This window comes from Tupaia chinensis, unplaced genomic scaffold, assembly GCF_000334495.1.
Source record: "Tupaia chinensis unplaced genomic scaffold, TupChi_1.0 Scaffold139602_1, whole genome shotgun sequence".
Lineage (NCBI taxonomy): Eukaryota > Metazoa > Chordata > Mammalia > Scandentia > Tupaiidae > Tupaia > Tupaia belangeri.
The window spans coordinates 649,234-673,509 of record NW_006199485.1 but is presented as its reverse complement, the minus strand read 5'-3'; the positions used below and the strand labels follow the sequence as shown (position 1 = coordinate 673,509).

Below are 24,276 nucleotides of genomic sequence, written 5' to 3'. Positions count from 1 at the left end.
GACCTGGTGGTTTAAACTCACGCCGGTCGTGTGGGCGTGCGTGCCCAGGATCCCGAGAGGAGAATGGAGGAGAAGGGATTGTGGTGTGTCCATCCCCCCTGGGGGGTGATTTCTCGCTTTCTGTCTCTATGGGGCTTTCTGACTTTCTGGCGAGCTCATGCGTCCTATAGCAAAAACATCTCCAAAAAAAAGGTAAAAAAAAAAAGGTGAAAAAAAAAAACAAAAAAAAACAAAAAAAACCTGAGACAGTGATAAAATAAGTATCCCAATGTCGTTCAGCCAGGAAGTGGTGAAAGGAGAATTTAAATCAGAGCTGCTGACTCCATTTTGAGAGTTCTTCTCTGTCCGCCAGGCTTTATCGAGAAGGAACCCAGAGAACACAGGCACTCAATTGATTCTGTGGCCCCCAATAGCCTTGTTGGGAGCTTCTCTGCAGAACCCCCAGCCCTGTTGGCACCACTTGGCTGAAGTTATATTTTCCATCTTGCTTTGTGACCCGACCGTGGAGCACCGGATTTGGTAAGTAACAGGAAGGGGGAAGCAGGAGCTCCTCCCTCTTCTCTGGGAGTCATGACCACCTCTGGTAGCCCACTTCCTCCTGAGATACCTGGACTTCTGCTTTATCTGGGTGAGGGCCAGGCAGAGAGGGAGAACTAGGAGAACTGACACGGCACAGCACTAGTGGAGCGACAGTGGTATCCGTAATGGATTTCCTGCCACGAGCCTCTCTTAGCTCAGTCATCGCTTCCTTGGGCGAGGCTCCCCCCCGCCCCCCAGATCAGGCCAAGGCCTTTCTTCATAGACACTGGGTACCTCACCTTCGTGCCATTTGCCACACTTGCAGTTTTACATTGTTTTCCATGACTCTAATACAATCTCTTCTACAAAATGAAAAACTCCAAGAAAGCAGAAACCATGCATATTCTTCTCTTTTCTTTTTTTTTAAAGAATTATTTGTATGTATGTATTTATTTATTTAAATTTGACTAGAGAGGGACAGAGTGAGAGAGTGCGAGAAAGTTGGAGAGTGAGAAAGCAAGCCACTGGGTTCAGGACTCAAACCGTGGTCAGCCATGTGGGAGTTCAGAGCCCTTAATCACCATGCCACCTGCCGGCCCTATTATTTTCAATCTATCCATCCATCCATTCAACCATAAGCATCTTCCCATCAAAGCTTCTATTCATCCATCTGCCCATACATCCTGCCATCTATCCATCCAAAACAAGGATTTTTAGGTTCCAACCACCCAGGAGGCACCAATATGGCCACTAAGGAAATTATAGTAAATAAAATGAAAATCTCTGTATGTTTGGAGCTTAAATTTTGGTGGAGCAGAGAGATAAATATGAAGTCAAATAAATATAGTACACATCAGGGATCATAAAGAAAAAAATTAAAAAGGAAGCAAAATAGGGAAGAAAGAGGGGGAAGAGGGTCCCTCCACCACGACCTCTGAGAAGCCTATGGACGCTCTCCCAGAACTTTATTCCAAAGGCAGGCAGTCCATGTCGTACTGGTCACCAGCTGGCAGCCTACTCTTTACTGAGACCTCTGGGGCTCCTGCTTTGGTTTCTTTCTTGGGAAAGAAAAAAGTGGAGAGAGAGAGAGAAATAGGGAGTGAAATTCTCAGTATCCTGCAAAGTGTCTGGCTTGTAGCTGGCTCTCAATGGCTATTAGATGGATGGATAGACAAACGGATGGATGGATGGATGGAAGGATGGATGGATGGGTGAAAAGGTGCTGTCACTGGGAGATTTAGGGTGACTAGAAGCTGAGGATAGCCCCATACCCATTTAGAGAAGGGGGTTACTGGGAGTATGAAGGCATCACCCAACATCTGTGCACTGCCCATGAGGGATGCTCTGGGGAAGAAGAGATGGGCTCTGGTGGTTCCTAGTGGACTCGGTGCCTCCTGAAGCCTTCCTAGTCCCTAACTTCACTTCCTCACTGACATGAAAGGTAACCAAGGCTGATCCCAGGGTCAATGTCCTGGCCCAAAGCCTTGAAGTAAAAGGAGGCTCAAACCTGGGCAACCACAGGAATTCCTTTCCCTGGATGCACTCAAGTGCAGCAAAAGCTCAACTGGAAGCCAGAGTAGAAGTTAATAAGAAAGCTACACCGTGAACCTAATGAATTTTTAAAATCAATTATGGAACAGCCTCATTGATCATTTGTTAACATCTTGAAACCCTTACAAATTAATTTTATTAAAAAAAAATAACTTCTCACAGTCTGTGAACTCCATGAATGTGTTCTAAATTTGTTTTTGAATGCAACGGTAAGCAGTGTGTGCACGCACGTGTATGTGCACACACACAATTTAGTAACACCACGCTCAAGCAAGCTGCTCTGCATTTAAATGGGGCCCACCGGCCCATTCACAGAAGTGTTGTCTGTTTTCAAGAGCAGCATTAGTCACCCAGTCTGTGTGAGTGGCAGTGCTGGTGTAGGTGTTCTGGCCTGTGACCCTCCTGGGTTGGCAGAGTGGTACCTCTAGAGGTGTCACTCAGCTCAGGGGGCAGCTCTTCTGATGGGGGTGATGGCTGCAGCAAGCAGTGACTATGGGAAAGGGACATGAGTGCCACCGTCCTAAGCTCGAGAAGACAGAGACCCAGGAATCAGAGTGGCAAGCGCTCCCTAAGAGGGACACCAAGGTGATATCAGATGCCAGGCTACCTGGAGAATCTGGCCCCAGTCCTATTGACAGTGAGGTGCTGTTTTCTTTTAAGCTAGTGACATGGGAACAGATCCACAGATGGGGCTTTGCAAGACCCAAGAAGGAAACTGCTCAGCTGTCTTCAAGTTGGCCTAGTCCATTCTAGACTTCTGTTTTAGGCACCCTGTTTGAATAATGATGCAGAAATCTCCGACAGAGGCCAGAGCGAGGTGATGTTATGTAAAATTATTTTAATGCATCTTTGAATGCAGGATTTTAAAAACTAGAAATATTTTGTTCTTTGTTGAGGGGTGAAGAGAGAAGAGAGGGGAGGGCCGGGATGTGGAGAGATGGAGAAAGACTTAATTAGTAACTACTTTCAAGGTTGTAGAGAGTTTTTGTAAGTATATGCTTGCCAGACTGATTTCCACAGATGATAACAGTGTACTTACTAATTTTTTTGAGAGATTTTTTTTTCTTTATTTCTTCTTCTTTTTTTTATTTTTTGCTATAGGACATGCACTTGCCAGAAAGACAAAAAGCTAGAAATCACCCTCCCGCCCTCCAGGGGATGGACTTGCTGCAATCTCTTCTCCTCCATTCTCTCCTCGGGATTTTGGGCATACACACATACCCCAGTGTGAGCTTGATGCTGCCCAGTCCAGGACTCGAACCACAGTTGACCATGTGAGAGTCCAGTGCCTTAACCACTGCGCCACATGCTAGCCCTTAATTTTTTTTTTTTTTTTAATGAAGCAGGAGGGCATTAGATCTGAGAAAGGCTGTCTGGAAGAAGGTCATTTATCACAATAATCCTCTGATTGAAGTTGTAGAATCTGTCTGTTCCCGAAATCCTTAAGCACTTGTCTCTGAGTAATAGTACTGCCTTCATTGCAGATGGAAGATTCAGTCTGATCTGACCATTTATAAAAACGAACCCAAAACTTTCCTGTCAAAATTACATTTCTCAGAGTCAAATATAGCTACACTAAATTTGTATTTTTAAATAGTTTTTTTTTTTTTTTTTTTTTTTTTTTTAGAGAGGGAGATTTTTGCTATGGAGTGCGTACACTTGATGGAAAGACAGAGAGACAGGAAGTGAGAAATCATCCCCTGGGGGGATGGCCATGCCATAATCCCTTCTCCTTCGTTCTCCTCTTGGGATCTTGGGCATGCACGCACATTCCTGGTGTGAGTTTCAAGCTGCTGGGTCCGGGAGACAAACAGTGGTTGGCCATGTGGAAGTTCAGGGACATAACCATTATTCCATCTGCTGGTCCCTAAATAGTTTTATTGTTTTCTCAGACTATATGCTTATTGTAGGTAATTTGGAAAATAGAGAAAAGTATATGGCAAACAAAAATAACTTGAGATAATTACTCTTCAATTTCCTCTTAGTCTTCTTTTTCTGGACAGAAATATTTAAAACTTTTCAGGATAAAGGTTTGTACCCAGATTTTTTTTTTTTTTTTTGAGAGGTTTTTGCTATAGGGCGCGTGCGCTTGCCAGACAGGCAGAGACAGACAGAGAGATAGAAAGCGAGAAATCACCTCCCGGGGATGGCCACGCCGCAATCCCTTCTCCTCCAGTCTCCTCTCAGGATCTTGGGTAAGCACGCAGATGCACCCGGTGTGAGTTTAAGCCACCAGGTCCAGGACTTGAACCGTGGTCGACTACGTAGGAGTCCAGTGACATAGCCATTACGCTAACTGCTGGTCCCATGTACCCAGATTTTTTACAAACTTCATCTTGTTGCAAAATCATTTTCCCATGTCATTACCAAAAACATCAAATCTTGTACCATATCAAAACACAGCTTTTCTTTTTCTGTTTGCAAGTCACACAAAATTGAAATATTTCAGAATTACACCGTAGGACAGTGTAAAGGCACTTTACTCCATAAACCCACTTCCAGGGGTCATTGCTTTGAATTGTTTTGGGCACACTCTATCATCTGAAGTATTTCTGATGGCTGTCCACCATCCTTGAAGTGGCTGACCATGCTTTATTTACTCCCCTGCCCTATTGTGAAACCTTCACATTTTCTGTCCTTCACTAAATTTCTGGTCCTCTTCGTCCTTACTCACTCACTGTCTTAATCTGTTTTCCTTGCTAACAGAAAAAACAGAGCCTCAGTGATTTTATGAAGAAGAGAGAGCTGTATTTACGTACTCATGATTCTGGTGGTTGTAGAGCCCAAAGGCCTAGGCCTACAGTATGGCCAAAGAAAGCTCAGAGAGCGGCGGGCGTGTACAGCCAGAACGAGTAACTTACCCTCTCTTTCATGAGCAACCTGCTGTCATGAGAACTAACATCTTCTCATGAGATCTGAAACTCACTGGGTCTTGCAAGTCATCATTAATCTATTTACGAGAGTATTGCCTCTGTGAACCAATCACTGCCCACTAGACCTGGCCACCTCCCAACATCAAATCTCAAAACATAAAACGCTGTGGGACAAACTATGATCCAAACCATAACGTATTGCTACTGGGTTGTTTGAAAACTCATAACGTATTTTTCTCTATGCAAAAATGCATTATGACTTTTCCAACAACCCAATAATTCATTCACTTATTACGCGTTGAGTTGCCCCCTGTACATTGTTCTAGGTAATGAGCATATAGCAGGCAGCAACGATAAAAACCTATGACCTTGGAAAAGGGAGAATAAGCCATAAACAAATGCAATGTATGCAATGGCGGTGGTGGTATGTGCCACGGGGGAAACTTGGCGGGGAAGTGGGCAGTAGCCAGTGGGCCAGGTGGAGAAGCTGCCCTGTCGAGTCCCAGGCCTGACAGAGCACCAGCTCTTGGCCTTAGCATGTGAGCATGGCTGACCTGCACACAGTCCTGGGCTGGCCTGCTACCTGCCTCCCTGGAACAGCACTGATGAGCATCGTATGCCTGACCTCAACCTTTTCTCTTTTCCTATTTCTGCCAGAGTTGAGTCTGGAGAATTCCGCCTCATGTTTTTTTCCTACGTGAAAACTTCCTGGGAACTAAATCAGCGTCAGGCATTTTCTTTGCCCGTTTTCTTCCTGCTCCATATATACAACAATAACGACCTAGGTAGAGGAAGTAGAGACTAAATTCTCACGAGGTGGGCTGAGTCACCCTCTCAGGACTCTGATTCTCTCTCCTCCAAAAATGGCACCTTAGATGGAGCCCCAAGACCTAGAAAGACCTATGGCAAGGTGCCAGGTGGCCAGAGTGGGGAAACAGGCTGTAGTAGCCTCGTGTGGCCATCAAAAGACCCCCAAAGGGCATATTGCCTTCCCTGGGTCTGTGTGAGGAATGCGTTTCCCCTGGTACCACATCTGGCCCTCACCTAGCCTCTGACAGGAGACACCTGCAGCCCTTCACCAGGCTACCCGAGGCCGGTCCCAGCTGCCCTGCCCGGAAGTGCCTTCCCGTCAAGGACAGCCGGTGGCTCAGTGGGCCACCTGTTTGGGTAACAGAGAATCACTCAATGCGTCACTTAAAACCACGAGGGAATAAGTACATTGGAGCGTTCAAAACGTTGTCAATGTGATACATTTTGGAATACAAAGAAAAAAATGGTTTATAATGCATTAAGGAAGGACAAAACCGTATAAAGAAAAAGCTGGTTGTTCCCATCACCCCCACCCCTGTCCTTGAGTACCTAGCACTCCCCAGAAGCCTCCCACATGATTCTCAAGTACGTGAACATGCCTAAAAAGTATGTTTTCATGGACAGATTCTTTGTGAATTTCTCTCAATCTATCTTGCTTTATATCCTTAATGGTTCTCAAGCCAATGAATCCATAAATATTTAAATATTAAAAAAAATGTTTATACACTTCCATACACATGTAAGGGGCCTGCAAAGGGTTCATGGAAACACGGAATTAAAGTATGAGCTTATTTTGGAGCAAAAAGTTTGAAATCCACGCAGAGCCTTTTCATACTACACATTTGCCACTCCTATATAATTTGCACACTTAAGATCTTATTATATATGTCTTTTTAAAACTTGCTTCCCCCATCATTTTCCCCACCTCCCACTTCCAGCTCATGTTAACAACCTGTTACGTGCCCTTTCCACCTTACCCTAAGCTCATATAATCATATACAGACATACAAATATAAACACAGGGCCAGAGTACAGACGTATTTCATATGCATGGCTGCATCTTGCTTTTCTCACTCATCAGTTCAAGCTGGAACTCACTCCCCCACCAAATAATGAAGGTTTCATCCACTCATCAGGAGAATGAACTCTAATTTATTGGAAAATTCTCCCATTAAGGGCATTTATTTGATTGGCCGCACACACAGTGCTGTGCTAAACACCCTTACATGTTATACGTAGATCCGTATCATCAGGTGATTGTGCTTCTACTTTTGTGAAATCGATTCTCAGGAGTGACAATTCTCAGACTTTGGGATAACTTAAAGTCTAAAAAAAAAACAAAATTAGAAAAGGAAAACCAATAATGCACACAATGCAAGCTCTAAGTTTGGAGCGTCGGAGGTTGGGACGTATTCCATGATTTAACGTTTCTATCCTCATTTCTGAATGGTTCAGTGATCCTTCTGCCTCTCATAGTCAGACTCAGAGCAATGGGCAGCCCTGCCTATGTACTCAGATTTTTCCCGAGGCTTGTACAGGGGAAAAAAGAAAGAAAGAAAGAAATATTGAAGGAGGAAGTAGGAACCCCTTACTTGGAAACCCATCTAGCTTCTCTGCACGTCTGTCTGCCCTCTTCAGAGGAATCTAACAGGCATGTCTCAGACAGCGGCGGGGGAGAGGTGTCCTCCTGAGAATTTTGGGAGATGAGGCTGCAAAGCACCATGCCCTGGTAAGGAAAGGTGGGCCCTGTTAGCATCAGCTTGAATCTGCTCTCTCAGAAGCTTTGGCAGAAGTTCAGCTGCAACCCAGGCCTTTATCTCCTCTCCAAACGCACAGCGGTGGCCTCGCTGAAACATTCAGCATCACTCAAAGTGACTGCCCAAAACATAGGTTCTCTTTTCCTTGATGAACAAAGTACTGCAATCGAACGAACAGTCACCTTTCATTCTACTATCAACAAGTGAATGAGTCACGATGGACGTGAATGAAAAACCACGAGAGCTTGGGGTAACTTAGGAAAATTAAATCTTTGTTTAAAACAAGCTGATATAATCGCAGCTTACTCATTTGGCAATATTATTCATTACCTGTAGCCAAATAGTTCCCCACATACACAATTGTCTCAGTCTGTTCAGGCTGCTATAACAAAGAACCATAAACTAGGAAGCTTATGCATAACAACGACTGATTCCTCACAGTACTGGAAGCTGGGGAGCCCAAGGTCAAGGTGCCTGCAGATTCCGTGTCTGGTGAGGCTCTGCCTTCTGTGTCATATAGGGCACCCTGTCGTGTCCTCACATGGTGAAGCGGGCCCAGGGAGCTCTCAGGGTCTCTAATGTAAGGACGTTAATCCTATTCATGAGGCCTGTACCCTCGTAACTTCCCTAGGGCCCTCCCTCCTCTTACCATCACATTGGGGGAGAGGATTTCTACGAACGAATTTGGGGTGACACATTCAGACCATAGCAGCAATGGAAGCGAGGACAGAACCACGCGCTGAAGTCTGGCATGGCGCTTCTCCTCCGTGCTGCACATACGCTGTCCTGTGTGCCCTCGGTTTTCAATCCTGCTTGTATGACGAGCAGTAGAGGTGGTGGTAAGGGAAGACACAGACGCACTGGCTTTCGGGCCAATTAAGACATGCTTCTTTCACTAAGAAAAAGGAGGTGCCTTGCAGCTGAGTCCATGAAGAAAGTCCCTGGTGTATTTATCACGGTCTCAGAAACATGGCAGGATGTTGTGGAAAGAACAAAGTTAAGGGTCCTGGCTTGGGTTATAGTTCTGCTACCAAATAGCCCAAGGGTATGTGTGGAGGCGCCTCACTTCTCTGGGTCTCAACCTACCTGCCTGGAAACGAGAGCCATTACCTTTGGTGGCTTCGAAGCCACTCTCAGTTATAAAACCCTGACTTTTTTTTTTTTTAATTAAAAAAACAACAACAACATTTTGAGGGGGCTGGTTTCATGGCTTAGTGGTAATGCACTGCTCAAGAGAAGCAGGATGTCACAGGGCATCCACAGGTTGAATCCCTGGTCTTGTGACACATGCTGGGCATGAGTGTGAGTACCCAGGATCCAACAGGCTGGAGACAGGAGAAAGGGAATGACCAGATGAGAGAGAGAGAGAGAGAGAGATCATACATTCACATGAACTTCACCATGAATAAAGAAACATTTTAAGAACATAACAAGAACAATCACATTTCTTATAGAGAAATCAGAAAATACAGATGGGCCAAAGGAAAAAAAAATTACATATTAAATCTGAAATCAGATGACTAAACAGTGAACATGACTGACGAGCTGATGAGCTCATAGGCTTTTTAAAATCGGCACACGTCACCTCAGTATTTTTATATAAAATGTGGACTGCTAGTAAGCAAGCAATCATAGAGGCACATAGCATGACAGTCCTCTCACGGGTAACTTGACTTGCCTCATGAGTTTCTTTTCATGTCCCTGTCAACCTCATTTAAAATGCTTGCCAAGCTCTTCTGTACACGGATGCGCCATGTCTTATTAACGCTAGATGTGGAAGGTGTTTTGTATTCGTCGCTCTCACAAATAATGCTGTCATGGACGACACGGTAAGGATCTCTTCACAGTGCCCTTACTTCTGATGGCCAGAAAGGTACAGGAGGGTGGCGTGTGCTAAGAGGAGGGGGTGCAATTTGAATTGGGGGGGTCAGCGTGTTTTGTGTGTTGTGGGGATGCAGGATGTCTAGGGCAAAACACTACCCCTGGCCCTGCCATCTCTGCTTGGGCTGTGGCCCCTGTGTGCTCACTGACCAGAGAGCAGGCCCTGGTGCTGGCTGGGAAGGGAGAGGATCCCAGCAGCGCCCCCTGGAGTGCCCACCACACAGTGAAGGCGCTATGGGCACTTCCCAATTCCGAGGAGTCCAGAGCCTGCAGAAGCTCTGGGAGATGTGCTGAGTGGCAGGCGCGTTGCGGAGGGGGAAGTGGGTCATCGCAGGCTGCCTGGGACTCAGGAGAATGTTCTCTGATAACAATCACTGCTCAGCTATTCCCCGAGGAAAGAACTCAGGGGTTCTCCTTCATTGACTCTTGGAATGCCATTTCATTGCAATCGTTATTAAGGAAGGGGAAGAAGAAAAATCAAGGTCTCATAAACTGGTGCTTTCAAGATTACTGTGATAACATGCAAAGAGCACTTCGATTCCTTCATGAATAAAAAGCAAACCGTGGGAGGAGAATGGGGCCCCTGAGCTCTGATAACTCAAGAGACGTTGGTGGCGCTCGTTTTTAAGTATGGCTTGTGCCGTGCTGTGGAGGGTCGAAGGGAGCCTGTCTGTGCCCATTTCACAGATGGGTGCCCTCAGGACACAGAGGCTCAAGTGACAGCTTCAACTATGCAAGAGAGCCGCGCAGCACTTGTAACCATTCTTCACACTTGGGTGATCCTCCCTGCCTTCCGAGCTGTCCCGTTGCAAGGTTGGAATGAGGTAACGTCTCAGAACGTCCTTTGTAAACTATAAAATATTATATGTCTATGTGAGAGATTACTCTAACGTATAAAGCTAAGTTATAGCACCTTTTAAATGAAAAGCTTAAATGGCCAAACTGTAGAATACTCACTTTTCATACTCCTTTTCCCGAATGGGACAATAAGAAAAAGAATCGTGACCGTGTATTGCATTCTGCCATGTGCTCCAAGTGTGTCTGCGATGTTAACCCATTTATCTCCCCAGAAACTCTGTAAGGTAGGTGCTATGATTTATCCCCTCCTTACAGATAAAGAAACGGGCACAGCGAGGCTAAATAATTTGCACAAAAATCACATCGTCTAAGTGTGCCAAATCTGCTGGCTCTCAGAGCCTGGGATGTGTTCCGAGAATGCATCAAAATGATCATTAGCATGCGTAGGCCAGCCCAGAGATTTGGGCCCTGTGTTTTGCTAGCACCCAGCTGACCATCTTGGCTGGGGCTCTCCAGCATGCCGTGCTGGGGTATTTTCTGGAACAAATAGGGTTAAGCTGACCCTGTGGTAGTTTCTTCCCGCGCCACATATGTAGACGGGCTCTGAAGATGACCATCTCCCCTCTGTGGAAATCATGAATTTTTATGAAGCCAGCCCAGAATTCCCAGAATTCAGTCGGGTGCACTTTGCAGACCCTAAAATGCTGTCACCATGGAAGGTTTCATTGCTTGCACCTGCTAAAACATTTGAGGCATTTGAGAGGCAGTGAAACACATTTGCTTTTCATTTTATCTGACTTTGGAAACCTTTGAAGTGTTTAATAGTAGGAGCCCAGGAAAGATCCCCGCCTCTTAATCATTTACTCATAAGGCACATTCTCGGCTGGTAGCCTGTCAAGCAGAAACCGAACTGAGCCCAGTTTTATTAAGTGTCACATGCCCAGTCACTGTTCATTAAAGGTGTTTTAAGGTTTGAATTATGTAATTTATGAGAAAAAGAAATAAAAATTCCATTGTTTTATTAATATGCAGCCCAGGATCTCTTGCTTGGAACAAACTTGAAGAAAAGTTGAGCTAAAGAACATGAAGGAGAGACCAGAGGTGGCCTTCTGTGCCCCTCACCCCTGCCAAGGCCCTCCATGTCCATGCCATTCAGCCCCAGGCAGAAACCAGGTGAGCAGACAGCTGTGGGAAGGGATTATGCCAACCTGTCCCATTGGTCTCACCTCTCCTGAGACCTCAGTGACAATGGAGCCACATTCTTCCTCCCTTTCCACCTCTTCTGCCTCTTTTCTAGAAAGGCCTAAGCTAAACAAGCAGCGAGAAAAAGTGAGAAAAAGCATTCCTAGAATGACCCTAGGTGAGTTATGAGTCACAGTCACCGAGAACTAATGTGCCGGCCTCTCAGGAGAGCAGGAGAGGGCTGGGTACCAGCGGAGTGCTGTGTCCCAGGCTTGCAGCCACCTGCTCACTGCATCCTCACTGTACCTGGAGGGGAGGAGTGGCTATCCCTATCTTATAGAAGAAGAAACAGAGGAGCTAAGGTCCAGCCCAGCCCAGGCCTGCCCTTGTCCTTTCCTCTTGGGGAGCATGAGCACCTGAGCCCAGGCCCACTTCTGGGAACCAGGCCCCTGGAACTGCCAGGGGTGTAGATAGACAGGCAGTGTGTGCCTTATCTGACTCACGGCCCTGAGCAACTGCCTTTATAAAGGACATTTTCCTCCTATAGATTCTGAGACCATTGCTGGGACAGTTGCAATTCTTTTTGTTTGTTTGTTTTTAATAATTACTTTAATTTTATTCATCATTTTTATTCTTTTTCAATTGGACCAGAGAGAGGGAAAGTGAGAAAGCAAGCCCCAAGATCTAGGACTCAAACCTTGGTAAGCCACGTGAGAGTCCATCGCCCCACCAGACATCACCTGCTGTCCCTGGGACATTTACAATTCTAAGTCCACTGGAGAATTTGCATGGGGGTTGCTTCTCCTCAGGGAAGAGGAGGCCCCAGCCCCCTCCTTTTGAGGCCCCAGTTCTCCTCCCCAGCCTCTGAATGAAGGTGAGGAATCTGCCTTACCTGCTTGGGAGGTAAAACCCTCCAACAGCTGTTCCCCTCCTGGGTCTCCCTCTGGCCAGCATGTAAACCACGAACCAGGGAAGGTCATTTTCCAAGTCTTGGACAGCCTCAAAGTAGCCAGACCTTGGTTGGACTTCACAAGTTGGTGCAGCTGAGTGTTTCTCACCCTCCGTGCCCCCACTTTCCTGCCCACACAGAAAGAATCGCGAATTTGGTTTCTGAGTATTTTTTAAATCAAGTGACTCATGTGTTACAGGTGCAAAGCTGCACCAGGCTTTTCCGCCTTGGCTCAAGTTTGTGAGTTTTTATTTCTGGAAAGGCTCGCAGGTGCTAAGGTTTCTCTAAGACCTCTAACAGAAATAGTGTAGAGTTTTGAGAACAAGACCCTTTAAAATTGAGGTCGAGCCCTGGACGAGGAGGCTTAAAAATCACACTGGATGTGTGTGTGTGCGTGCCCAAAATCCCAATAGGAGAATGGAGGAGACAAGATCACTGTGTGGCCATTCCCCCTGGGGGGTGACTTCTCACTTTCCCTCTCACTGTCTTTCTCCACCACCAAAAAAAAGAAAGAAAAAAAAAGAAAATTGGGTGGGTAGGGCAGGGCAGCTAGAGCTAAATAAATTCCCACTTGGGAAGCTCCATTTTCCTAGCCAGCCCAGGAGAGAAAAGGCCCCATTTGCTGGGGGCGGGGCTGGACTGGGCAGGGGGGTTACAAATCAATGTCAATCATTAACCCACTCATTTTCAAATGACCGATTCCACTCCTAGTCCCATAGTGCTAGCTGCTGGCGATCTGGACCATAGGCGCCCTTGCCTTTGATCTGTAAGCTCAGTTTCCATTAGCAATCAAACCAGAGCTCTGCTGGGCTGCAGGCTGCAGAGTTCTGACATCCCGGAGCCTTCTGGGAGCTCTGAACTTCTTGTCCTGATACTGAGAGAGCTCTGGGTAGGTCTCCAAAAGAAGTCGTCGTGAATCTATTAGCTCATTAATTCTGTACACATCGTCCGCAGTGGGCTAGGCACGGGGACACAGGGAGGAGTACGTTATTTCAGGCAGTCAGAGAAACAGGTGAATGGCTATATCAGTCATGGGGGCTCAGGTGTACCTGAACAGGGAAGTACAGGCAGTTGTGGGAGCTCTGAGGAGGGGCATCAGGGAGGACTTCCCAGAGGCAGTGACATTTAAGCTGAGGCGTGAAGCTGGGGTAGGAGTTAGCCAGCCGATGGGCAGAGAAGCAAAGTCAGACTCAGAAGACAGATGATGGGTGCACCTTCCTCAAGTCTCATAAGATTTAATTAAACCATTGGGATTGGGTAACTTTGGGGACTCAACATTGAGGTGCAATTTCCATTGGGTTCTAGAAGTGCATTAGGTATAATAGCTGAGCCAGGGCCACCGTGGATAGTTGTGTGGGCTGGGCACACAACGAGGTGGCCATGGTAGGTGACTCTGGATGGCACATAGCTCTGCCAAACGTCACTTCACCTTGGCCCATAGGGTGTGGTGACGAAGTAGAAGTACTCATTGTACCCAATGAGACTTTCAGCCTCATCTTGCGAAAAGTGAGTTTAGGGGCCAAGCAGGGACACAGAAATAAAGCGTAGCACTCTACGAGGTAATCTCGCACGGGATGATTCTGAGTTCAAGTCTGGAGAACTCCCTGGGGACACCAGGCATGAGCTTGCCCATGAATTAGGGCTGGCTGAAGACTGGGGGTCGAGGTGGCCTGGAGACCTTGTTAGAGGGGCTGTATTTCTCTCTCTTTCTTGCTCATGGAAGAAAAGAGTAAATAAACTTTTTAAATGTTTTTTTTTTTTTAAATGAGTTTCACATGAACATCATCCATCTCTAAGATTAATGGAACACTCACTAGGTGCGGGCTCTGTTGCATGCTTTCACATATCAGCTTCTTTAACTCTCCCATCCCTGAGAAGTAGGCATCGGTATGTCTGTTTTCACTGATTGGAAAATGTGGCTCAGAGAGTGTAAATCATAGGTGCAAGGTCACATGACTGATATGTGGAAGAGGTAAGAATTGTCAAAACATGGTAGATCCATCCAGTCACGGCTGAGACATTCTTTAGGGACCGGGGCCGTAGAGGTGCCGTATAGTGGTGCTCAGGGATGTCAGCAGGCATGAGAGTACCTTGGAGAAGTCAGGCACTATCTGTATGCAGAGTCCTACTCCCTGGTCCTGCTGGCCGGTACCTACATTTACCATGCTGTTTACCAGGAAGGCACTGCCCGCTAGCGTGGGTAGCATGTTCCCCACTCCTGCATGTCTGCTTATCACTTGGCAGATCTGCTTTCTTAGATGAATCCATTGACCTACCTTCTCCTGCAAGTAAGGACTGGGAGAGAAGTTTGCCTAACTGAGCCCACCAGCTACACACTTCCCATGAGGAGTTGGGGCAGTAAACTGGAGGAGTCCACAGATTGTGGAGATGCTACCTACTGATTGGATAGACTCAGGGAATCACACCTCAGCTACCATTGGCAGGTCTGCAGGGATTCCTGCAGCCATGTGGGTGGGTGGCTGTTTCAACAGAGCTGATGGTCAGTGTTGGCAAATGATGGTCAATGAGAGAGACTGAATGGAATGAGGAACAGCTGCCTGCCTTCGGCTGGCACTAGTCCAAGTATTCTGATGTGATCTCCAAAATGTTGACCTTTGCTATCTTTTTAGGTAATGCATGCTTTAAACAGACCACCTGGGGCCTGCAGGTGGTGTGGTGGTTAAGGTTCTGGACTCACACATGGCCAGCCTGGACCCGGTAGCTTGAAAATCAGGCACTTATGTGTATGTGCCCAAAATCCTGAGAGGAAAATGGAGGAGAAGGGATTGCAGCATGGCCATTCCCCCTAGAGGGTGATTTCTCACTTTCCCTCTCTCTGTCTCTGTCTGGGGAGCACATGTGCTGTGTGACAAAAACCTGGGCCGGGGGAAGACTGCCTTGCCCTAGGGGAGGCCAGAAAGAGAGAGGATCCTCTTCTGATATTATAGCTAGTTCCAGCAGTGAAGGAGATTTAGCCTCTCTATGCTGGGCTCTTGTTAGGCACCTTGATGGTTTCAGTTAGCCCTCCTGGTCACCCTCTGGGAAAACTAACATTCTCCACATCTTGCAGAGCAGAGCACTAAGGCTCCCAGGTTGAGCATGTTGCCCAAAATCTTGCAGGGATTCGGGTGCTCGCTTACGTCAGACTCATTCCAACGATGTCCTGTCTGTCTGGCTGTGAGAGGGTTTGGGCAGGCTGGGTCCTTTCTAGAAGATGTAGGAAAATGTGTTGGATGCAAATTTTCATGATTTTAATTGGATTCTGTTGTTCATGAAAACATTACCTACTATCTAACTTCCAGGACATAGGATAGTTCTAAAATATCCCAATTTGAAACGTCACCTAGCACCATTAAGATTTTAATCCAAAGGTAGCACTGGAGGAAAGAGGAAACCAAAATAAAAATAAACTCTACCTCTCCCAGATGAGAAAGAGGGCAGGTTCTGGCTTGCTACACAGGAGAGGCAGATGGAACATCCTGGGAATTAGCCACAAGTTGCCACCCAAATGCTGGGGTTAGGGACGGGAGCCCAGGCCAGGTGTCCCTCCCCTGAGGGTGAGAGGTGACATGACGGATGAATGAGGCAGAGAGGGCTTGGGCTATCCCTTCAGGCTGCCCTGGCCTTTTCCATGCCACACTGCAGGTGTTCCTCATTCAGTGACTCTTAGAGTGTAGTCCATACCCATAGTCTTGGGAAGACGTAAGTCCCACCCACACTAAAAGATCATGGTTTTTATTCAGTTTTATAAAAATAATCATTTATCTAGACATCTAGACACATCTCTGTTGCAGTGAGCATTTGCTTTGTCATGGAAGACTTTAGTTTGACTGTGTCTCAAACTGGAATTCAAGATGAATTCCCCAGAACCTAGGACTTATTTTTTTATTTAAATGGAGTTATATATGCCTGGAGTTCGAGAGGCACAGCCCTCATATAAAATGGTGCCCCAAGGACTGGTCCATATCATATGCCGCTCAAGGGAAACTGAATCCCACATGTAACTGTGGTTAGAATACCTGCTTTGGTAGTCTAACCACGCACATGGCCACCCAGGATCCAATGGGCTGGGGGGCTGGAGGGAGGGGATCGTGGCATGAGCAGGCCCTGTAGAGGGTGCTTTTCTCTTTCTCTCTCGCATTCACATGCACACGCATGTGCTCTATCATGAATAAAGGAAACAATTTTAAAAATTAAACTCCAAGGCCCCAGATATCAGAAATGGTGAGCAAATCATAAGAGGAGGCTTTGGTACCAACTCCAGGCCTGCAGACCATGGGATGACAGGCATGGAAGATAATTTGATGGCTCACATGAGTCTTCTTCCCAGTTCTCTGCAAAGTGTGGCTTCAAACAAACATGAAACCCAGTTCAGGTGGCATGATTGTCAGGCAGGGGCGTGCGAAAAGGTCCCAGGAGACCTTTCCGCAGTTCAAATGGGAGTAATTTCCTTACTCATCCCCTGATTCTCTCTGAGGTTGTTTCCTGGGATATTACTGGTTTTCCGGTTTGGCTGCTTTGGTCTGGAGCAGCGCATGTGTGCTTCCCACGCTCCCATGTGTTATGGTGTGTAGGACTAGAAGGGGCTATAGCACCCTGTGAACGTGCAGCCTTCCTGGTCCTTGTAGCTCTGCCTGGCCCTAACTACTGGGTTTGCCATCAGCAGTCAGAGAAATACTGTAATAGTCACAGCCAACATTTGCTAAAGTCGCACTGTGCTACTTACACCTTTTTATCCTCACGGCAGCCCAGGAAGGTGGCTGTAATCAACCATCCCTCCTTTATAGATGCCCAAGGTTGGGAAGGTAAAAGTAACGTACCCAAGATCCCATATGCAAGAACTAGAGCCATAGTCAGTTCTCCCAACTTCTAACTGCTGTGGAATGGGTTGCTAAATCCCTACTACGTGCGCATCCTCCTGTGCGTAACTGGGGCGGAAAGTCCCTGCTCAGAGAGGTGGCTGTGGCTGTGCAAATTGGATCAGTTAATTTACTGAGAGCATCGAGCGCAGTACACAGCCAGCCCCTGGCAGTGGCAGGCGCCGTGCATCCATCCGTCTTTCCTCCTGTCTTCCCTCTAACTGGGTCCAGCAAATGACTGGGAGGAAGCAAACAAAACGTAGCTAACTAGTTCACGGAGAAAATTAATTTCAGGATGTCCAGCCTCACTGATTCCTAAGAGGAAGCCTAACTCAAGGAAGGAAGGAATGGGAGCTGGGGGCCTGGAGTGGGTTACCCTCTGGACCAAGGAATTCGATTCTCTGGAGAGCTTCAGATGAAAACATCTGGGCTGACCCAGGGTAGGCATGCTGGGTTTGGGGAGTCATTGGGGGGCCATCAGGGAGTCATTTGTCTTTCCTCTTGGGAGGTGATGAACTGAGGGTCCTCTGAGCAATGGGATTGGGGACAAGGAGGGATGTCCCATATTCCTTCTGCTTTCTCTCATCTAGCTTCTAAGGAAATTCCATTGCATTGTATTTACAAGGCATCCCCAACTGTCAGCTTCCTTGAACACAATGTATTTAATAAAAAGCCATTAAGCCTTGTAAAGCTGTCAGAAATCTAAATGACACTTGTAATAAAATCTTGTCGGGTGACCTGCTCAGGTTAATCAGGCCCAGTGACATCATCACCCGCGGATCTGTCTGATACCCAGGGCGTGAGGTATATTTAGACAGCTTTATGATCCACACGGATTTGAGTTATTAAAATTGTACAGTTTTGCAAGGAATTTGGGATTTAATAAAGCAACAGAGAAACTACAAAAGGAGCAATAACCTTCCAAAAAAGCCAATCCTCCTGCAAGGTGGGGGCGTGTGCTCAGGCTGGTCGCCTGGCCAGGTCTTATGCCAGGTGCTCACACACGGGCCATTTTATGTATCTGTAACGCCTGTATCTGGCATCTGCATGGCTAGCAAATAAATTACATCGTTCCCAATGACTTCAAGGTGGTGTACTGTGCTTAAATGTAGATTTGTGGATTTATTCAGATTACTAGACGATATTACCACCTATAGCCTACTTGCCCTAATAAGCCATTTTTGAGCAAATGCAACTGCTAGATTGTAAATATCTTTGGTCCTGCTTGCCACCTGGCTAGTTTCCGGGCCTCCAGGCCCTTTAAGGCATAACTCTATTTATCTTAAACTACACAAAGCCCAGCTTCATGTAACAATCAGGAGGAGACGGATGGACAGACAGAGGCTGAGGATACCTATTTGCATGATCATCTATAAATTTAGACTAATGGGGCAGATATCAAAAAAATGTGTTGGCACAAGGAAAATAAATCACACCTGGCCTCCTGGCATAAACTGGCACAGCGTTCCTGATATTTCAGTCAAATTATTCCATTTGTTTCTAAAGATATTTTAATCCCACATGACCTCAAACTTCCCGTGAACCAGGGCCTGGACCCAAGGCCGCCCACGGCCTTTGCAATAAATCCGTTGTCTCCCTTCTCGGCCCTCAACCCAGGCCCATAGATCACCCCTCCCTGCATCTTGCTTCAATTACTCAATTAACTGCAGTAAAGTTCTTGTAGGTTTTGCAGATGTTGCTTTATTATCAAGGCCTCAGACGAACACGAGAGTTCAGGAGCCGAGGTTATAGGAAGGTTGCTGGGGGAAGGGCCAGGCCCGGGCACAGGGGATATTCCCAGCAATCGCTGGGGCCAGAGTTCCAGAGAGGGACAGGGGCATTGTTCTCAGTGCTGTTAAACAGCCTGCCCTTGCAGTGTGGGGAATTCGTGATGTTATCTCACTGAGAAACCACTTGAGAGAAGTAGGTATTCCACCTTCTGATGAGATAATACTGCGATTAACAGATGCTTAATTGGGCCATTTATCAAGAGCAGAACTTGCCCCCAAGTCAGTGGGCTAAGTAAATTATTACCCACCCTGCAGGTGTTGGGCTGGCAGACCTATTACTCTTCTTGAAATGGTCTTCAGAAGATTTTATATGAAAAGATGATTTATGGCCACCAGGAATTCTATTGTGCTGTCCTTTATCCAGAGTGGAGCAAGGTTCTGCCCAGACCCTCTTCTTTCATGCACAAAAGAGGATTATTGAAAATTGGAACCATGGGGTCTAAAAGGTCAGAGCCAGAAGGACACTTAGAATTCAGTCATTTTACAGGTGATAAAACTGAGGCATCGGCTAAGTCCGATTACACATCAGTCGGCAAATGGACAAAAATATTTCCATCTTTTATTTTATTTTATGTTTTAGAGAGATCTTTGCTATAGGGCATGTGCACTCACTGAAGTCACAGAGAGAAACAGAGACAGAAAGTGAGGAATCACCCCCCAGGGGGATGGCCATGCCACAATCCCTTTTCCTCTATTCTCCTCTCGGGATTTTGGGCACACATGCACAGGTAACCAGAGTGAGTTTCAAGCCACCAGGTCCAGCACTCCAATCCCAGTTGGCCAAGTGGAGTCCAGTACCTTAACCACTACGCCACCTGCTGGCCACTCCATCTTTTTTTTTTTTTTTTTTTTTTTAGTGTTGTTTTTCTAGCTGAAGTAATAGGAAACAGCCCCTCCCCCCAGGAACCAATTCTGAATAAGATCATTTTATACCTCAAAGCTTAGTCTGTCACCTTGATCATTCTTTGTTGTCAGGGCTTACACTAGTAGCACCTCTCCTGCAGTTATGACAACCAAAAATGTATCCTAAAAAGCAAAAGTACCCCTGGATGAGAACCATTGCTTTAAAGCATTGACGTCACTATCATCATGCGATTAATAAATGAATAATAGCAGAGGGCATTTAATAAGTGCTAAAGATGACTAAATGCTTATATGTATTACCTCATTAAAAATCCTCACACGGTAACTATTATGTGGGTATCATTATGACCTCATTTGACAGGTGAGGAAGACTAGGCTCAGAGAGGTTAAGCTTTGCCAGAGTTCACACAGCAAGGAAGTGCCAGAGGTGGAAACCCCGTAGCTCCTACCTACACCACTAAATAAAGGATGAGGCTGCTGAATTTGCATTTGATATCAACCTGGTCTTTAAGAATCTGTTGGGGGACCAGCAGATAGGGTAATGTTTATGTTGCTCGACTCTCACGTAGTTGACCATGGTTCAAGGCCCCCGATCAGCAGCTTAAAACTCACACTGGTGTGTGTGTGTGCATGTGCCCAAAATCTCGAGAGAATGGAGGAGAAAGGATTGCAGCATGGCACTTGCACCCCTCTGGGAGGTGATTTCTCGCTTTCTATCTCTCTGTACATGCGCTTAATAGCAAAAATCTCTCAAGAAAACAGAAAAAAAGAATCTTTGGGGATAAGAAGCCTTGACATTGTTCCCAGATTGAAAAGGGAACAGGAAATGCACCACGTGGCTTGCCGGCGGGACACGTGCTGGCTTCTCCGCAGGTTGCAGTGTGTCTCTTTCTCGAATCCAGAGGACGTGCAACGCTGGCCCACATCTCGGATTGATGCTAGCACACAACGGAATCAGGTGCATCTGAACAACAATATTTCATCGAGCAAATAATCCTTCCTCTGTGTCCACAATTTCCAGAGTTGATTATTCACGTGGCCTTCTTCACAGACTGAGGCAGGTTGCTTCGCCTGACCTGGAAGCTGCCTGATATCTGGGCTAGCAAATCCCCACGTGAGAAATGGCTAAGGCCAGGGCTCAACAAGGAGAGTGTCTGGCTGTCACTCCAGAAAGTAAACCCAGTGTAAGACAGTGATGTGAGGGGACACCCGAGCACATGGGGATTTATGGCCAGTGGCCAGCGTGTCCAGGTGGCTCCAGGCCCAGGCATTGGGGGTGACTGAAAGAATGACTTGCAATAGTGTTCATAGGCCCAGTGCCCACTCCTCATAGTTTCCTGTCAGAGTTGGCCCATCTGTAACTCTACCTTCCATGGCCTACATTCTTGGATTGACCTGATTTTACTCCTTCCACTGGGTTGTTGGGAAGGTCATGACATGGTTTTGTGTAGAAAAATATGTCACGACTTTCCAGACAACCTAATAGTTCTCCTTCACTCTGATTCCTTTACCTACGCATCTTATTTTGTTGTGAACTGTGTATATGTGTGTGGGTATGTGTGCGTGTGTATTATTATTGTTTTGGTAGGTCATTCCAAATCCTTTCTAACGAGGCAAAGCATGATAACTAAGCAATGACTATAGAAGAGCTCAAGTGGACAGGCTCCACTACCAAGTTCCAGGGGTCTGGCCATCTCCATGGACCCCTCACTTCACCCACCTGCACTCTAGCATTTCCAAGGCTGCTGGGTGCCGTGGGCAGGCTCCTGGGTGCCATGGGCAGGGCACCGGCCGAGCCAGCACAAGGCATGCTGGCGACGCCCCAAGCCAGAGGTGCACTCCTGGGCGGCTGGAGTTGCTTTCCCACTGTTGAGATTTGGTTTGAGATTGTTGATTTAGCTTTTCCCACTTGTTTTGTGTTTTTAAGTCCAACGAGACTCCTTGTTTGTCAAGAAGTGTTTGTTCATAAAAATGCTTTGTCAACGATGAAGCACTGTTTAAAACCCAGGCTCTGGTGTGTGTTCTCATCGTTGTTGTTTACTGTAATTTTTCTATCCTTGCTAATGAACTAAGAGGATGTGCAGAAAAGCCAATTCTCAGATAAATTATAGTGGGCTCCACGCTCAAAGGAAGGGGTGACAAACACTGGCATGAACCCCAGGGAGAGAGAGAGAGGAGAAAGAGAGAGAGAGAGGGAGAATGCCCACTGAGGCCATGTCCTCTGCTCTGTCCACAGGGTATCTGTCTTTCATTACACAGGGAACAGGATGGATCTGCGTGTGCTGTTGTGGAAGGCACCCATAACTCTCCTAACAGCCTCGAAAAGGACATATTAAACAGAAGGGGAAAAAAACAAACAAACAAACAACAAAAAAAAAACAAGACTAAGTTTAAGGGCTTGCTCAAGTAATTTGGCAAGCAGGTGACCAAGTGTGGACTTGAACTCTGAGTTGCCTGTCCCCAAACTCAGCATTTCTCCATTACATCATACCACTCGACAGAGCTTCCATGTGCCGGGGCCTGTCCTGTTCCCTGAGTGTGGAGGGAAAGACACCCGGGTGGGGCTTATGGGAGCGAAGCACATGCCTTCTTCCCCCGGTATCTGGGCAGCTCTGGTGGGGACTCCTCTGTGACCTTCCCCGTAGTGGGCCACATGGTGAGCAGGGCTCTGCCTTTCCCGTCATTGGTGCTATTACGTGCATCTGTCTGCACCGCTGACGCCTCCCTGGGGCCTCTGGTCCAGCAGCCGACCGACTGGCCCCTCGCAGCCTCTGGCACAGGCCAGCCCTGGCCAAGCCGGTCTTCATAAATACCTGCTGACGGGCTGTGGACAGCTCTGGGCCTCAGCTGTGGCCGGGGGTGCAGGGACTTGCTAAGCTGCTCCTGAAACCGGGCAGCTCCTTCTATCCTGAGGCCCAGCCTGAAGTCGCCAGCTCATAACATACCTCCCCGCTCACAGGGAGAAGACAGAAAGGCGATCATTTCAGAGCCTGGGATGTGAAAACTGCCGTCTGCCCGTCCCTCCGCTGCCCCTCCTGTCTCTCCTTTCTGGCCTCCCTGGATCTGACCTCAGCTTTAGTGAGAGGAAAGGTTCTGGTCACCCAGCTGCCTGGGCGTGGGGTGCAGGGCATATAGTGACTGTACCCAAAGGAGGCAAATGTCAAAAACGTCCTCACAGAGGAGGAAGTCAAATTATTATTTATTTATTTATTGTTTTAATTTTTCTCCAGGGCGCATGGACTTGCCAGAAAGACCGAGAGCCAGAGAGAAGGGGAGAGGGAGAAAGCACCCCTCAATGGGGTGCCGCCATGCTCAATCCCTTCTTCATTTCCCATCCCGCTGGGATCTGCAGCATGCAGGCGCACATGCCGACTGTGTTTTTCAAGCTGCCAGGGCTGGGATTTGAATCAGGCAGTCAGCCATGTCAGATGTGGCACCCTTAACCTCCAAGCCATGGAACCTGCCCTATTTAATTCATTAATTTCTGGTTTTAAGAGGATTTTGCTTTAGAGTTTGTGCGCTTGCCAGAGAGAGAAAGAGATAGAGATAGTGAGAGGGCCAGAGACAGGTATTCGCCAGACAGTCTCACAAACAGGTGCTGGACGGAAGCTGGGACAAGGGCCATGGAGGGTGAGTGAAGGGTCCAGGAAGAGCTCAAGGGGCTCTATTTAGAGTGGGCAGCCGGAGGTGGCTTCTCGGAGGAGGGTTTTCTGAACTGAGTTCTGAAGCACCTGAGTTGGAGGTAAGCAGTTAAAGGGGAGGAGGAAGGGTGGCATGTCAGGAAAGAGCAGTGACAGGGAAGCCCTTGCTTCATCTGAGGGTTCACGAGGAGGACAGAACCCCCAAAGGTGAGGCAGACCGAACATTCCAGAACTTGCCAAGATAGTAAAAGTCTGGTCTCTCTTTAGCACTTCCCTCTGTGGCTGTCTCCTCCACCCACCATTTCTCTACCAACCCTGCTCTCAATAAATATTCTCAGGAACTATCAGTTGGTGTAATGGCTATGTTGCTGGACTCCCATGTATTCGACTGCGGTTCAAGTCCCGGACCCAGTGGCTTAAACTCACGCAAGGCGCATGTACCTGCATGCCCAAGATCCCGAGAGGAGAATGGAAGAGAAGGGATTACTGCATGGCCTTCCCCCCACCCCCGGTTGTGATTTCTCACTTTCTGTCTCTCTGTTTCTGGTGAGCACACACACCCTATAGCAAAAGCCTCTCAAACAAACAAACAAAAAAAAGAAATATTTTCAGGCCTTGAGGTCAAAAGAAAAAACTTCCTACTACACAGCTGTGTGAGAGAGGGACAAGTAAGATGTCTCTGTCCCAAGATTCTCACAGCCTCCTTAAGCTGCCCCCACAGAACCATCTGCAGAGGCAAAGGCCCACAGAAGAGGTTACAGGAATTCAGGAAGACCACATGGCAGGCTAGGGGCAGTGGATG

The 24,276-nt window shown here is 47.1% G+C and overlaps 1 long non-coding RNA gene across 2 annotated transcripts in view; it reads left to right on the top strand.

Annotated features, from left to right (window-relative positions):
* The first annotated feature begins 10,036 nt into the window (after positions 1-10,036).
* The window catches only part of LOC102485409 (uncharacterized), a 29,857-nt gene continuing 15,617 nt past the window's right edge, over positions 10,037-24,276 (top strand). For both annotated transcript variants that reach the window (XR_001371408.1, XR_336526.2), the window contains exons 1-2: positions 10,037-10,215; positions 11,222-11,362. This is a non-coding gene — a long non-coding RNA (uncharacterized LOC102485409). The remainder of the gene's footprint in view (positions 10,216-11,221; positions 11,363-24,276) is intronic.